Below are 16971 nucleotides of genomic sequence, written 5' to 3'. Positions count from 1 at the left end.
ACCTCCGATAAGGGGGAAGCTAGTAGTGAAAAGGCTCCTTCTTCTAGTGGTAAGAATGGCACCGGTATCTTTGCTCATGTGGAACCACCACTTGTTTATGGTGGACCGGTTCCTTCCACTCATTTGAATCATGCCGGTCCTCCCCCTAAGATTATGAAAAATGAGGACTTTGATTCTTGGGTTTACCGCTTTAAACGTCATTTAAATCATGTGAACACTAATCTTTGGAGAATCATTGAAGAAGGTTTCTATACGCATGATCCAAGCAACTTCACTCCTCGAGAAGCCGCAGATAATCAATTCAATGAGAATGCTCTCTTCATCATTCAAGATGCAATCCCACCCGAAGACCTACCTCATCTTCGGCCCTTCGCCTTGGCCAAAGACGCATGGCTTTGTGTTGTCTCTATCTACCGGGGAAGCGCAAGCATTCAACACTCCAATTATGAAGTGGTGCAAGATGAGGCCGATGAGTTTGCAATGAAAGAAGATGAAGAACCTCGTGAGCTTTATCGGAGAGTAACCAAACTTGCAGTCTCACTCCGAGATCACGGGAGCAAGGACACGGATGACAATTGGATCAAGCGCAAATTCCTCAAGGCAATGATGCCCTACCACAAGGCCATGTCCTCCATCATTCGTCAAAGATCGGACTTCACACTTTGACCTCAAGCGAAGTGTTGGATGAGTTTGTGGCCATGAACATTTTGGACAAGACCGCCGACAATGCGGTGCTTCGTTCTCAAAGGGCAAATAAGCCCAACCTTGCATTGAAGGCCAAGCTCTCCGTTGAAGAAGAATAAGAGGAAGAAGAGGAGAGCAACCCCGAAGATACAAAGTATGCATATCATGAACACATGGCACTCGCTTCAAGGCAATTTTGGAGCAAGAAAAACTCGAGGCAAAACTTTAACAAAAACAACTCAAGTGGCCCGAAGAGCAAGCAACGTGTAAGGACTTGCTACAATTGTGGCAATGTGAGTCATTTTGTTGCGGAGTGCTCGTATGAGAAGAGGGAAGACAATGGTGGCAAGCTCATCCGAAAGGACAAGGCCAAGTCATTCCCCAACAAGAGCAACTTCACCAAGAAGACTCCTCCCAAGGCATTGGTGGTTCAAGAAGAGTACAATGAGGATGATGACGATGATGAAGATGGTGAGTTGGCTGCCATGGCCTCAGTTGCCATTGCGACGACTCCACGGGTGTCTCTCTTCGACTCACCCAATGAGAGCATCACCGCCAAGTGCCTCGTGGCTAAAGCCACCAACAAGGTAACCCCCAACATCAAAACTACCATCATTAATCATCCTTCTTCGACGGATAGCATTGATGAACATGAGGGAGCTAATGTGGAGGCAAATGAGTTTGAGGCCTTTATGGGAAACTTAAGGGTAAATCCAAGAAGCACTTTGTTGCTCTCTTGGAACAACTTGGTGAAGCCAATGACATGATCGAGGCTCACGAAGATACCATCACTAAGATGGAAGGGCATAGTCGTGACTATGCCGATGAGATTTCAGATATTTCCAATGCTCTTGAGGAAGAGCGTGGTCTTCGTTTGGCTCTTGAGGAGTCACACAACATTGATCATGCTAAGTTAGAGAAAGATTATGATCATGTTCTCATTGTTTCTCATGTGCTAAACTCCGAGAAGGCCGAACTTGAGGTTGATCTTGCTAGACTCAAAGAGGAGTTTGATCTACTTGACAAGGCTCACAAGGTCTTGAAGGGTGCTCATGCTAGCCTCAAAGAGTCTCATGATCAACTTCAAGTAAAGCTAACCAAGGAAAAAGCCACGTTTCCTCGTATGATGTTAATTGATAATGCAAATGCTACTAACCCGTGTTGTGAGCATGTGCATCTTGTTGAGGAGAACACTAAGCTAAAGGGGCAACTTGAGAGAGGTCTTGCGACTTTCATACAAGGCAAGAAGAACCTCAACGACCCCTTGATCAACCAAAAGGGAGTTGTGGCCAAGGAAGGGGTTGGGTACGTGCCCGAGTCCAAGAACAAGAAGAAGAATGACAAGACCAAATGACCTCCTACTCTCATGCAAACCTTTGTGAAGGAGGTAGAGAGTGCTTCCAAGGAGAAGAAGAACAATGCGAACGGTGGCGCTGTCAAAAAGGGCAATGCCACTCCTCTCATCAAAGCCGGCGACTTTAATCCTTCTTATATGTTATGTCGTGCTAGTGATGGGCATGTCTTTGCCAAATTTGTTGGTTCTCCTCATGAATACATTGAATGGTCTATTTGGGTTCCAAAGACCCTTGTTACTAACATCAAAGGACCCATTACAAAATGGGTACCTAAAACCAAGCATTGATCTCTTGTAGGTGTTTGCTTCCGGTTGGGGATCATGGTTGCTCGATAGCGGAGCTACAAATCATATGACCGGAAGCAAGGACTTGGTGGTGGACGTGCACAAGATTCCATCTATGCCCACCAATGTCGAGTGGGGTGACGCCTCATCTTCTAAGGTATTGGGACTTGGCAAGGTGGTCATCTCTCATGATCTCACGATCAAGAAGGTCATGCTTGTTGAGTCCCTTGCATACAATTTACTTTCCGTTCGTCAACTTGCAATCATGGGCTTTGCCACTTTCTTTGATATCGATACCGTGGCCCTCTTGTGGAGCAAGGCTCTTAAAGTAGCCTTTGTTGGGCATGTCGAGAATGGTCTATATGTGATTAACTTTTTGGAGCGACCCACTAAGACCGCGACATGCCTAATGGCTAAAGTTGATGTGGGATGGCTTTGGCATCGCCGTCTAGCTCATGTCAATATGAGATCTTTGCAAAGTCTTCTCAAGGGGGACCATGTCTGTGGACTAACGAATGTTAGTTTTGCTAAAGATCATGCTTGTAGTGCTTGTATCGAAGGAAAGCTACATGAGAAGGCTCACCCTCCCACGACTATCATTTACTCAAAGAGGCCTTTGGAGCTCCTTCACTTGGATCTCTTTGGGCCTCCATCCTTCAATAGTCTTGGGGGTAGGAAGTATTGCTTGGTGATTGTGGATGACTACTCAAGATACACTTGGGTGTATTTGTTCAAGAGGAAGAGCGAGACCCAACAAACCGTCATTGACTTTGCAAATGAAGCACAACGTCAACACAATGCAAAGATCTTGACAATAAGAAGTGACAACGGCACCGAGTTCAAGAACTACACCTTGGATGAGTTTCTTAGTGATGAGGGGATCAAGCAGCAATATTCCGCACCTTACACCCCTCAACAAAACGGTGTTGCAGAGAGGAAGAACCAGACGTTGATGGATGTGGAAAGGACCATGATGGCGGAGTTCAAGTCTCTGTACAACTTTTGGGCCGAAGCCATCAACACCGCGTGTCATGCATCCAATCGGCTCTACCTCCGCAAGGGCTTGAACAAGACTCCATATGAGATACTCACCGGTAACAAGCCCAACCTCAAGTACTTTCAGGTGTTTGGGTGTAAGTGTTTCATTCTCAAGAAAGGTGTTCGGTTGTATAAATTTGAGGCTAGAGCTTATGAGGGCATATTTGTTGGTTATGCTACAAACTCTCATGCTTAACGTGTCCTCAATAAATCCACGGGACTTATTGAGGAGACGTGTAATGTGGAGTTTGATGAGAATAACGGCTCCCAAGTGGAGCAAAGTGGCACTTGTGATGTAGGTGATGAAATTCCTCCTCAAGCCATAAGAAGAATGGGTGTTGGCTTTATCCTACCCATTGAGGAACCCCTTGTGGCCGAAGGAGAAGGACAATGCTCCACTCAAGTGGAGCCATCACCAACCCCAAGGCCCACACGCTTCCGAAGAACCACATGAAGGGCCTCATCCCCAAGAACATGACCAAGGGCAAGATCATGCTCAAGACGGTGTTGACGCATCAAGTGATGCCCAAGGTCAAGTTCTCTCCTCCGAGCAAGTTCAAGAACAAGAACAAGCTCAAGACAACATTCAAGATGATCAAGTGACCACTCCTCGTCTCATCCCCGAGGAGGAATTGGAGCGTCGTGCCGCCAAGGTTGCTTCCAAGCTCTCCACCAAGGATCATCTCATGACGAATGTGCTTGGAAGCTTAAGAAAGGGGGTAAGCACTCGTAGACAATTAGCAAACTATTGTGAGCATCACGCATTTGTCTCTTGTGTCGAACCCCACAAGGTCTATGAGGCGCTTGAAGATCCGGATTGGCTCAATGCCATGCATGAAGAACTCAACAACTTCGAGCGTAACAAAGTGTGGAGATTGGTGCCAAGACCGACGGGGAACCACAATGTCATTGGAACCAAGTGGATATTTAAGAACAAGCAAGATGCCCATGGGATTATCATTCACAACAAGGCTCGTTTGGTAGCACAAGGCTACTCCCAAGTTGAGGGTATCGACTACGGTGAAACATTTGCTCCCGTTGCTCGTCTTGAATCCATTCACATGTTGATTGCATATGCTTCTCATCATAACTTTAAGTTACAACAAATGGATGTGAAGAGTGCTTTTCTTAATGGTCCCATTAATGAATTGGTTTATGTCAAGCAACCCCTCGGGTTTGAGGATCCCTACTTTCCCGATCATGTGTATCAACTCGATAAGGCACTCTATGGCCTTAAACAAGCCCCACGTGCGTGGTATGACCACCTTACCGAGTTGTTACAAGACCGTGGTTTTGAAGTTGGGCTAATCGACCTCACTCTTTTTACTAAGAAGGTCAAAGGGGAGTTGTTTGTGTGCCAATTATATGTTGATGATATTATCTTTGGTTCCCCTAACAAAGCTTTCAATGAGGAATTTGCCGCTCTCATGACCTCAAAGTTCGAGATGTCTTCCATGGGAGAGTTGAAGTTCTTTCTAGGGTTCGAAGTGAAGCAAAGAAGAGAAGGAACATTCATCAACCAAGCCAAATACACTCAAGACATGCTCAAGAGATTCAAGCTAAGTGATGTCAAGCCGGCTTCCACTCTAATGCCCACCAAGTGCCAACTTGACATAGATCCCAATGGTAAAGCGGTGGATCAAAAGGTATATCATTCCATGATAGGCTCCTTGCTCTACCTTTGTGCATCTAGACCGGATATCATGTTGAGTGTGGGAATTTGTGCACGGTTTCAAGCCGCACCTAAGGAAACTCACTATGTGGTGGTCAAACGAATCTTTCGATATTTGGCTCATACCCCAAACTTTGGCTTATGGTACCCAAGAGGAGCAAACTTCAAGCTTGTAGGGTATTCGGATTCCGATTGGGCGGGAGACAAAGTGGATAGGAAGTCCACTTCCGGAGGGTGCCAATTCCTTGGTTGCTCTTTGGTAAGTTGGTCTTCCAAAAAGCAAAGTGTGTGTCTCTCTCATCCACCGAAGCGGAGTATGTGGCGGCCGGTAGTTGTTGTGCACAACTCTTATGGATGAGGCAAACTTTAAAGGATTACAGTGTCATTTGTGACAAAGTGCCTCTTTGGTGTGACAATGAAAGTGCCATCAAGATCTCTCTCAACCCGGTGCAACACTTCAAGACGAAGCATATTGAGATCCGGTATCACTTCATCCGGGATCACATTAGGTGAGGAGAGATCGAGCTCAACTATGTCAACACTCATGATAACCTTGTAGATATTTTCACGAAGCCCTTGGATGAAGCAAGATTTCGCGAGTTAAGGCATGAGCTAAATATCATTGATTCGAGCAATGTTGCTTGAACCCTTGCACACCCCACCATACTCAACTTGTTGTCTTGTTTAGATGTAGGCATGGACATAGGGGGAGTGTTGTTCTCTCAATGAACTCTCCCTCCCCCCATTATGCATAAATTGATCAAGTCTTTCACATTAGCCATGTTTGATGGTACTTGTGGTTCAAAGACGAGTTTTGGTCATGGGCCCAAGGATAATTCTTCGTGGTGCCATACCAATTGACTCAAACACAGGTGGCTATGGCCACCGCCCTCTCTTTGGAGAGGTGGTGTCTCGTGGTTGTTTCGTTTTGTCATTTGTCTTTCTGCCTTTGTGTGTTGCGTGGTCTTGTGGTGTCGTGTTGCCTCGGAATGTTCGTGCAAAGACCTCTTTTTCGTGTGCTTGAAACGTGCATCTTCTTGAGCCCACGGTACTACCGCGGCTTGCCACAGTACTACCGCTTTGAGAGGCACGGTACTACTGCGCCAGAGCGCGGTACTACCGCTCAGGTGCAGTACTTTCGCCGAGCGGTACTACCACGATGAGGCACGGTACTACCGCGCCATCGAGTGAGCGTGGGGGTTATGACTCGGGCTAGGGAGTTCCAACTCCCCATACCCATTCACTCGTCTCTCTCCCCACGTCTCTCTCTCTCTCTTGCTCAAGAACGGCGCTGGAGGTCCTCGCCGGATCTCCTTCTCCGGCCACTATCCTTGGATTCCGATCGGTGGGATCGTTCCCCACCACTTCCTCTTGCCATGGACCAAGGTTTTTCCCCAAATCCCTCTTTTTCTTGGTTGTTCTCTCGCTTCTAGGTTTTTGGGGAGATGCTTGTTGTTCTTGAGATTTTAGGCCAAATCTGTGCAAGAGTAGGATGTAGGAGAGTCATATTGCGTAGGAATCATACTTGATATGTTGTCTTGTGGTAGATTTGTCCAACTGTAGTACCACCGCGGTTTTATGGGATTTTCTCAGATTTGAACTTGTTCGGATCTGACGCGGTGCGGTACTACCGTGTCTCATGTGCGGTACTACCGCTTGTGTGGTACTACCGCCCATCAGGTGCGGTACTACCGCGCTAGCTCGTGCGGTACTACCGCCCATCAGACGTGGTACTACCGCGCTACCTGTGGCACTAAGATCCTACTACCGCTCCCAGACCTGGTACTATCGTGACCTTACACGGTACTACCGCGACTAAGAGCGGTACTAGAATCTTAGTACCGCAGCACTTGGTAGTACTACCGTAGGGGTCAAATCTCTCTCATGGTAATTATCTTGTGTGCTCTCTGCATGTTTCTTTTGCTTTGTTGTGGTCTTTGCATTGATCCTTCTTGCTTGTCGTGTGTGTTTTGCGCTTTGTGTCTCAGGTGGTGGCTCTCGCCGTTCCAATCCCAGTCATGACACTGGCTCCAAGCGTCTGCGCAGTCCCCAAGATGAAGCACCAGAGGGCTCCAATGCCCCCAAGCACAATGTCAAGACCACTGCCAGCAAGCAAAAGGAACCTGCTAAGGGCATGGATGAGATTTTAGTCAATGAGTATGTCAAACGCCAGAAGATCAATCCCTATGTGAATCCTCGGGCTGTCCTCAGAGGCACCGAGTTGTTCTGGACCAAGCAACAGGCTCTCATCTATCTGGATGTGATCAAGAACAAGCAGAATACCTTCATGGATGTCAAGTGGATAGACAGGAATCACATGCGGAAGGACAAGTTTCGTGACTATTTTGGAGAGGCTCTGGACTTGGTGGAGCAGTTTGCTATTGAGCCTGTGATCTCCTTTCACCTTGACTATGACCCTGAGCTTATCTGTCAGTTCTTTGCCTCAGTTTACTTTCATCCCGGGGATGAGCGGAGGATGACCTGGATGACCAACGGCCGTCAGTTGTCTGCTACATGGAAGGAGTTCATGGATCTGCTTCACATTCCTAATGACGGGCTTCACACACCCGTTGGTGTTCGCCCCCACGCCAACTCTGAGTCTGCTAACAAGAACCTGCTTCAGCAATTCCTTGTTGAGAAGGTGCTCCCCAATGGCAAGTCGACTTGGGTCCTGAACTCCTTTCTGGATATCATGCATCGCATCTTCCGCAACACTCTATTCCCACGCATTGGCGACAAGGACAAGGTTCATTCTTATCTAGTGGACATGTTGCTCCTGTGTGTAGAGGCACGTTCATCTCAGACTCAGCCACTTGATGTCTCACACATCATGTGATGTGAGCTTCGGTTTGCGGTGTTCACTCGCAAGGTACCTATCTATGGACCGTACCTGTTTCTGTTGCTCTCCATAGCTTGGGAGAAGATGTACCCTGGTGATGAGTTCCTTGCTCCAGACTGGATTCGGCATGAGTCCATCAGTCTCCGCGTCAAGCCCAACTGGGCCAACACTACTACCCGTGCTGAGGGTTCTACTGCTAGGAGGGTTGTTGGTGAGGAGGAGGCTGGTGCAGAAAATGTTGCTGAGGACCGTGCTGCTAGGTCTACCACACCTTCCTTTGAGCCGTCGTGCGCCAAGAAGTTAAAGGACAAGATGAAGACTCTCTTCTGCATGTAGGCAAAGGGACAGTACATGACTCACGTGGCAGACAAGGAGAGTCGCTGCCGTGACAAGAAGGTTATGAGGCTCTTTGGAGAGGATGTCTGTGGCGGTTCTGAGGACGTGATCACGCCAGAGGCTGCCTGGATGGCGAAGCAGGGGTACAAGTGGATCAGTTCAAAGGAGGACATCGAGGAGCCCATCCCCGCCGCTGAGTCTTACGAGGAGCACGAGGAGCAGTGGGACGACTTCTCTGCCTGAGCCATCCCGTGTGTGTAGGTGTCATCTCTGCCTTTTTGGCGTCTCGATGCCAATGGGGAGAGAGTGTAGGGATTTGCGTTGTGTCGTGCTTGGTGTGTTTGCTTTGTCGTTTGAACCTCGTTTGCCTCGTTTGCTTTTGTTTGGTTTGTGCCTTCAAGACTTATCCCACATACGGTGTAAGACACTTGCACTCTATCTATCTTAGTTAACTTATGTTTGTGCTATCCTGTCTAGTGTTAGCCTTCCTATTACTAGATATGCCTTGTCTCTATAATATAGGGGGAGCTTTGATCCTAGTATGTGTGCCGTGCAGTCCAAAGCACCCATCTAGTTGGCACACATCTAGGGGGAGCCCGTCTATATTCTAGAGAGGAGGGGTTTGCGGTTGCTTAATACTATTTCCCTTGTGCAAATCCCGTATTGTCATCACTCCACCAAAAAGGGGGAGATTGTAAGGGCATATTTATCCCTAAGGTGTTTTGGTGGTTGATGACAACACATTTGCGGACTAATCGTGTGCCTTGAGTATCCCAGACATTTCATCGCTAGGCACAAGACGGTTGGGTGCCCCTCGAAGACTGTTGAAGACGGTGTCTTTTCTACATTTATTTTTGGTGGATTTGAGTCGTAGGAAAGCCGTACTATTAAGAGGGGGTCCGCATCGGAAAGGTTTGGGTGAAATCATCACGTACACGTCTCTTTCTAGTCCCCTCCTTATTGGAAATATGCCCTAGAGGCAATAATAAAATGGTTATTATTATATTTCCTTGTTCATGATAATCGTTTATTATCCATGCTAGAATTGTATTGATAGGAAACTCAGATACATGTGTGAATACATAGACAACACCATGTCCCTAGTAAGCCTCTAGTTGACTAGCTCGTTGATCAATAGATGGTTACGGTTTCCTGACCATGGACATTGGATGTCGTTGATGACGGGATCACATCATTAGGAGAATGATGTGATGGACAGGACCCAATCCTAAGCCTAGCACAAGATCGTGTAGTTCGTATGCTAAAGCTTTTCTAATGTCAAGTATCATTTCCTTAGACCATGAGATTGTGCAACTCTCGGATACCGTAGGAATGCTTTGGGTGTACCAAACGTCACAACGTAACTAGGTGGCTATAAAGGTGCACTGCGGGTATCTTCGAAAGTGTCTGTTGGGTTGGCACGAATCGAGACTGGGATTTGTCACTCCGTGTCAGGACCCCGATCCTAAGTCACACCGATCTAGCATGTAACACATCATATCACTTTGCGGCCTCACGCACGGTATTCCCACGGGTGCCACCTTACCTGGCCCGGGACCGTTTGCGCCTTTTGGCTCACGTATATGATAGTGTCGCTAGCATCCATATGACAAAGAACCCGGGCTGACATGGCTAGTCGTGAACCCAAAGTGGCACTAACTTACAGGGACAGGCATCCATGACCCAGCATCGAACGTGTCGGTCATCAGCGAGTGAATCCAGGCTGTAGCACTGGGCTAGCAGGACTCCGGTGAACCGGGCTGTAGCGGGCTAACAGGACTCCGGTATTCAGCGTGTGAAATTTCCCCGAAGGGACAGACACAAGAACGAAGAAGGACACATGCCGGCCAGCCTAAGTGTTCCGGAGCAGTAGCAAGCTACCATGGCTCAGTGGAAACACTAGGAGACATTTCCCGGTAACAGAGGCTACTAAGGATAAACAACTAGATAGCCAGATCCCACACATACCAAGCATTTCAATAACATACACACAATATGCTCGATATGTGCAAATACAACATGGCATCACAACATGACTCTACGACTCAAGTAATTATTCATTAGGCTCCGAGGAGCGGGATATTACAAACATGGGTCTCATGACCCAACAATCAGAGCATACAAGTCAAAGCACATGCGGAAGCTTAACATGTCTGAGTACAGACAACTATAAATGAAAAAGGCTGAGAAGCCTGACTATCTACCAGATCCTGCCGAGGGCACAAGATCGTAGCTGAGGTAACAAGCTAAACGTCGAAGTCCACGTGGAACTACTAGTGAGACTGAAGTCTCTCTGCAAAAACATAAATTAAGCAACGTGAGTACAAATGTACCCAGCAAGACTTACATCAGAACTAACTACATATGCATCATTATCAACAAAGGGGATGGTGGGGTTTAACGGCAGCAAGCCAGCTTTGACTCGGTGGCTATCCTAAACTACGACTGCAAGTAACTCTTTTGAGGTGGCGCACACGAGTCCACATATTCACCATATCAATACACCACTATGGATCCGCTCCCGTCTCCCTACGAGAACGCCATCCATAGCACTCACGCTTATCTTGCGTATTTTAGAGTATCCACTTCCACTTGTCTATGAACTGATATAAGCAACCCAGAAGTCCTTTACCGCGGACACGGCTATTCGAATAGATGATGTTAACCCTGCAGGGGTGTACTTCTTCATACATGTTTCCACCACTTAGCGTCTGCACACGACATGTGCTCGGCAGACTTCAAGCGAAAGCCGACGTGGATGTAGACCACGACCTACCTAAACACTCAAGTCTCTAGTCCAGGTTTATCGCCTATTCGGGTTCCATCCATGAGGAGATCCGGCCGGAGTTTCGCTCACAGCCCCAAACGATGTGAACAGGGTTCCGTGACACCAAACGGGCGCCCGGTATACCCGGCCACGTGCCTACCACATCACAGCCCACCCCCTCCGGTCAGCGCTGTGCACGGCCTCCAGCATACTACAAACACCAGAAACTACTTGCAACTCCTGGACAGAGGACTTGGGTGAATAAGAAGTCGAGCGGGGTCATATTTCAGGGCCCAATGTATGGTAGTAGCTGAATCATGGATCACAAACACAGAACTCAGTTCCTAAGGACGGCTTCAATGAGACAACCCACCATGTACTCCTACATGGCCTCTCACCGCTACCTTTACCAAATCGTGTTCACACACTTAGCTCACACACAGTAGGACATGTTCACACGCCTCTGATTCATCCCCGATGAATCAGACCTGACTCAACTCTAAGCAGTAGCAGGCATGACAAACAAACATGAATGAGTAGGCACAACAGGGCTCAAACAACTCCTACTCATACTAGTGGGTTTCATCTATTTACTGTGGCAATGACAGGTCATGCAGAGGATAAAGGGGTTCAGCTACCGCAGCAAGTAACAGTTGAATCGTTGTTGTCCTAATGCAGTAAAGAGAGCAGGAGCGAGAGAGTGGGATTGTATCGGAATGAACAAGGGGGTTTTGCTTGCCTGGCACTTCTGAAGATAACATTGAGTCTTCATCAGTGTCAACGATCACATCGTCGGTACAACGTCTATCGAGGGGGAACAACACCGGCAAACACAGAAGAAACACGATCAATGCAATGCACAATATGATGCATGCTATGACATGGCAATATGAATGTGTTTTGGGCTAATGCACCTAGCTATGATTTAAATGAAGTTGGTTTGAATACATGATTCATACTCCAACTCCATATATGATTATTTAAATGCCCTTTATTTGTTTTGTCCAAAACAGAGGACAAACATTGTTCAAACATGCATGAAAATGGTACAGATGGATTCCTTGAATTTTTCTGATAATTTTTTATATATAATTTATTTAACTTGGAGTTACGGTTGAATTCCTATGAATTTTTGAAGTTTTGGATATTTTCTGAAATAAATAAATCATTTCTGATTTATTTAAAACTCCAGAAAACATTTACTGCGTCAGCATGACATCACCCTGATGTCATCAGGTCAACAGGGCGGGTGGTCAAACCTGACGTGTGGGGGCCACACGTCAGTGTCACAGGGCTGCTTAGCTCACTGACAGGTGGGACCAAGTCAACGGCCACGTCAGCGTAGTTAACACTGACGTGTGGGCCCACCGGGGTTAGTTAAATTAAACAGAAGATGTAATTTGTGTTAATTAGGGCGTGGGGCCCATTAGTCAGTGGCCTAGGGGGTTGGTTAGTGCGTCATTAGCGTTTAATGACATCGCCACATCACCAGCCACCGGAGTTGGACGCCGGCGACCAAAATGGCGGCGGCAACGCGCCGGACTTGCGCTAAAGGCGATGGAGGCGGCGGCTGAGGGCACCGGGGCGTAGCCCAGGCTCTCCCGCATCTGATGGGGTAGGTGGGAGGCTGCGGGAACGCCGGGGCTCGCCGGAACGGAGCTCGCGGCGGCGCCGGAGTTCGGGTGGTAACGGGTTTGGCGCTACGAGCGGTGGTTTGGCGCGCTGGGGGCACTAGGGAGGAGCTCTTGCTCGTCCGCATCCAAAGGAATGGACGGGAGGCCGCGAGGTGGCCGGAGTTGAGCACGGCGTCGACCTCGGCGGCGGCCGGAGCTCGGGCGAGCTCGGGGTCGGTGTTAGGGAGCACGGCAGGAGGAGCTGGTGCATGCGTTCGGCTCCTGGGAGCACGGTGAGAACGGCGACACGCTCAAAAACGGGCGGAGGCAGCTCTGGCCGCAGCAGCGACATGGCACGGCGGCAGCGAGATTCGGGCACGGCGGAAGAGGCGGCTAGAGGGCGGAAACGAGCTCTAGGAGGAGGGGAAAAGGCGGCGGGACTCACAGTGGATCAAACGGAGGGGTCGGCGAGCTCGGGGAAGCTTCTGCGACGGCGAATTGATGGCGGCGATCTCCGGGCACCGGAGATGAAGACGACGACGCTCCGGTCGACTGGGGCCTCCTCTTGTCGCGTGCGTCGGGTGTGTAGCTCCATGGGGTCGGGATGGAGCTCAGGGATGCGGAGAGGGAGCGAGGGGGTGGCTGTGGCCGCGGCGAACGGCGTCGGTGGCGACGAGCTCCGCTCGGGCAGAGAGGGAGAGAGAGCAGAGGAGAGGATGGGGACGAGAGAGTGAGCGACGGGTTCCAGAAGGGGTGCGTGGCGTCGTCCAGACGCGTCGGGGCAGCGGTGTGAAGCAGGAGGTGGCGCGTGCGTGCCCACGCGCGGCGACCACACGCCCTCCTGCCTACTGGCAGGAGGTTGAAGACGGTGGGGGCGACTGCTGGGCTGGGCCAGCAGTGCTGGGCCGCAGCTGGGCCGCCAGGTAGGTCCAGGTAAGCGACAGGTAGGTCTTCTGCTCCTTTTTAATTTCTGTTTGTTTTATTTTTTTTTTAAATTTGTTTTGCCACTGTTTTGAATTTAAAAATAATTCAAACAATGCCAAAAACTCCTCTGAATATTTTTGTTTTGCTAGATGGACTTTTCCAAAAGCTCATAAAATATTTCAGGGGTATTTGAAATTATATTCTAATTATATGAATATAATTCAAATTCAAATAACTAATGATTTAAATTCAAAGTCCCAAAATAAATCCTTCTAAAATGTTCATTATTTTGGTTGGGACCAGAACCCTTTCCAAAAATTATCAAACATTTAAGAAGAGCATTTTGGAACAAAGAATGAGATTTTAGGGTTTTTGCCCTTCTTTTATTTAGGGTTTTGAGGCTTCCAAATTTCCCCAGTTCAAGTTTCAGAAATTTAAACATGATGCAAACGCTAGGCAGCACCAGAAGCTAGGGATGTGACAACTCGCCCCCACTAAACAAGAATCTCGTCCGGAGATTCAAGCGTAGGGTAGGATGAAGGGGAACGCAACTAAGGCAATCTTCACGATCCAACTTGCACTTCATAGGAACGCTGATTTGATCACCATCTTTGTCTCGACGTCTTGCTCTGAGAACTCTAGCTAACATGACAACGAGAGGGAAAGAAAGATTCTGGAAGGATCGATCTTCTCAAAGGTCGAACAACTCACGGAATGAGACATAGAACCATCTCTCGGGTTGAGACACGAGATACACATCAAGAGGGGTGGAAAGAAACGGATGACGAAGGTTCACTAGGTGGACAACAATTCCACACTTAAGAAGGTGGTAAACGATTGTCAACGTAGCGAGGAGTTGAGTTGCCATGATACCACAACGAGGCACCTTAGGGAAGGTGACTCGTAGAAATATCCCCTTAAGTGGCAAAAGAATTACCTTTGATTCAGAGATCATTGAAACTCTTTAAACCAGCCTAAGGCAATTCTCGAGCGATCGTTTGGAGGGGGTCGGTAGAATGGCATACTCGGACTTGGATGATGTGGATTACCTTGTTGAAGACAATGTAATGGATGAATTTGCTTACCACCGGAAATGGAAGAGACCCATGGTAGAATGGCACATTGGCGGTGCAAGCTGGGAACAAAATGCAAATGCTGGGAATGATTCTGGTAACTGGGGAAGAACCCAACAATAGAGAGTGAATTCACTGTTTGAAAAGTTATAGCATAACCGAGGAAGTTGAGAGAAAACCTAGTTAGTGCCGATGGTAACACCTAACGCTTGTGCGTGCTCTCAAGAACTTGAGCATTTCCATAATCATCAAGGTTTTACCAATATCCGTGTCAAGGATTCTGGCAACACAACTTACTACGATGATGAATACCGGTGGAAGATGCAGAAGCAAAGGAGGATAACACTTTCTCAGATTTCATCTTGGCAGAGCCAAGGAAACAAAATCTAGATGATCGACCGAGAGACATTTAGCACTCCGCTTCTAATGTTCTCCTTGATGTACTAGTGTATCCCATTCATTGAAATGGTTTGGTATCTAGAACATCAAGTAAAGGTCGGACTTCAGGAACACAAAAATCCATAAGGAACAACTAGGGAGTAAATCCTACGAAGTCCTTATGGGAAGGTGGCCAACTTTCTCAATCAAGATACTACAATAATAGGTCTTCCGGCTGGGTGTGTTGGCCATGACATCCATTTTACCGGTTATCGAGGGACCAGTATTATAGTTCTTGGGGAAAGGTTCGAACCATCATATCTGCCTGAGATTCAGATCTGGTTGGTGTCAGGATATTCCAGACTCATCGAGTCTAGGAAGAAAACGAAAGTTTGCAACACAAATCGACGAGATGACGTTGCGAGATTCTCGGGGAATGAACTACGATAGCAAGCTCCAAAGCATGAGCTGGTTCTGCTACGCACGTGTGAACACGCTGTTCCAGGCAAACATGATCACATGGTAGTCTTACAATAAAACACTACCGAGTTCGGGTAGGGAACCATCATTGAGGATATCGAAGTTCTTTCATAAGTCCGGATTAGCTCTTATGAAGGAACTCCTTCTCCTTGAACAAATCAATTAGTGGCTTGGGGTGCTATGGAATACATATGGAGTGGAGGTAATTAATCTACCAAACCATAGTATACTTTGCACATGCATGACTGACTTGGGACGATTCCAGAGGAAACAAAACAAACCTTTCTCAAACCCACGGCGGCAACTTGCACCAAATGCACATGAATTAGAGGAAGTCACTTCTTCCATCCAAGCATAGGCTTCATGAACGGAACACGAAGGCATTGCTTACAAAGTTTCCAACACTAGGTTGATGTTCAACATGAATCATGGGGGAGACAAAATGTTGCTGATGGGCTCAACAACAACTCATCGGAATTTCCATATCACTGGACTTCCACCATCATGTGAACACGGTGATAGTATTGGTCAGACCAAAAGATGTAATGGTATATGCTCGAGGGATCAACCACAAGTAAGACAACATTACGAGCATCGTTGGTACTGATTTGATTGACGATAGCCCACACTCAAATCAAAGGGTTGATAAGACAATAGGTCCAGCAACTGATCACAGGGACCAATTGATGAAGATATCATCTTTCTTCAACACACACTACACAAGAATATCCCTTTGGAACGAACTAAGTTAGGCAAGCTTTTATCTTCCAATTCTCCAAGTTGTTGTCTAGCTTAACCAACTAGCTCAGGGGTATCCAACACAGACTCTTGGAGAAGGGGTGGTTTACAGGAATAAACCAACTTGGTCACGAACTCAACATAGCGGTCAGGTGACAACCTGGTAATACTTCCGAGAAGATATTCAGAAAATCACGAACCACCGATATGTTACTAAGATCGAGGACAATCCTGCTTTTCAGGGCAAGACGATATGATCAATAGAGCAAGGATTTGAAATAATCCTAACTCATCGATCGAGGAGTGAACCAGGAGAATGGACTAGGTAGCACGATCAATCTTAGAATGATGATTCAATAACCAACATGCTAAGAATGAAATTATTGTCCTATAACTACCAAGCAACGGGGTTGCTAGCAGTATTGATTTCACACATCACGATTTACTTGTCGGCATTCCGGTTATAATAACACAGGAACCAAGGAATGAACAATGATGGCAAGAAGTATCACTGTACCAAGAGTTCATAGGATGGTGTGCAATTCCTATAACAATCCCGATATAAAGATGGTGTAATACTCCAAGGTAGAACAGAGCAAAAGCTGGATTGGCATTTTGATCTGCGGAGTACAATTGTTTTGACCCAATCCTAGATATGGATGAGGTACTGGAGTTTGTTTCTCCTAGTCATTCCGGAATAGAATGGCTTGACGGACCACAAGAGTAATAGGTATCGATGAACGATTGCACGCATACTCTTGACTATCAATTGATAGACAAGGGTCAGAAG

Source organism: Triticum aestivum, chromosome 4A, assembly GCF_018294505.1.
Source record: "Triticum aestivum cultivar Chinese Spring chromosome 4A, IWGSC CS RefSeq v2.1, whole genome shotgun sequence".
In the NCBI taxonomy this organism is placed as follows: Eukaryota; Viridiplantae; Streptophyta; class Magnoliopsida; order Poales; family Poaceae; genus Triticum; species Triticum aestivum.
Note: the sequence above shows the minus strand (reverse complement) of the source record.